We start from the raw sequence: 1114 nt of genomic DNA, 5'->3' as shown, positions 1-1114 counted from the left end.
GCTCTTCTCCAGCTCTAATCATTTATCTACACATTTGGTACCGCTGATGTTGAGACCCCTACAACCACGTGTTGGGAAGAAGGGGGCGTTTCATGGCATCAGAATATTCCACAGCCTCCTTTGCTTCTACCCACTAGATGCCAGCAGTGTCCACACATTATGACAGTGAGAAATGGCTTCAAACAATTAACAAGTATTTCCGGGGGGGCGGGGGGATCACTCTTGACTGAGAATGATTGAGTTAATTATGGTTATCATCTAAATTTTAGCTAAAACGGTATCACCTCTTTGAAGTCTTCCTTAGCCCCTTAGAGTAAATCAAATGCCCTGTTATCAGCTGTTTCATTACTTTTTGTCTTATTTTATGAGTATGGGTGTTTTGCATGCATGCATATCTGTGCACCATGTGAATGCCTGGTGCTCTTGGAGCTATAACAGGGCATCAGACCCTGTGGAACTGTAGTTACAGACAGTTGTATGGTGTACCACATGGGTCCTCTGAAAGATCAGCCAGTGCTCTTAGCCACTGAGCCACTTCTCCAGGGGTAGTTCTTTTAATATTGTATTTAGTCCCTTCAAATCATATTATTTATTGTTCTATTTTAATATTTAACATTTTAACATACTTAATATGTTCTCAGTTCTTTTAATACTGTATACAGTTCCTTCAGAATATATATTTAGGCTTGTAGTTATCTAGTTATTAGCATGTATATTAAAGTTCTCTATAAACAGAACCAATAGGATACATAAGCAGGATTTATTTTATTAGAGCAGCTGCAATCATGGAGGCTGAGAAATCTCTGAGCCGCTGTCTGGAAAGTGGTAAGTGGGTCCTCTCACAGCTGCAAGACTAGAACCAGGGAAACTCATTCTCAGCCGCCATCAAAGGCAAGAGAGTCCTGGGAGTACAGGTCCAAATCCCAAGTCTCAGGACCAGGCAAGCTGCAATTCTGAAGTCCAAGCGCAGACGAAGGAGGAATGTCCAGGTTCCAGAAGAAGGAAATCTTTCTCTCCCTTTTGTTCTATCTTTGCCTCTAGCTAATGTGATGGCTTGGTCGCTATCTAGGGCAAACCTCCGGCTCTTCCCCCTGAATCACATGCCACCCTCCTC

Source organism: Mus musculus, chromosome 2 (assembly GCF_000001635.26).
Source record: "Mus musculus strain C57BL/6J chromosome 2, GRCm38.p6 C57BL/6J".
NCBI lineage: Eukaryota > Metazoa > Chordata > Mammalia > Rodentia > Muridae > Mus > Mus musculus.
This window is presented reverse-complemented; position numbering follows the sequence as displayed.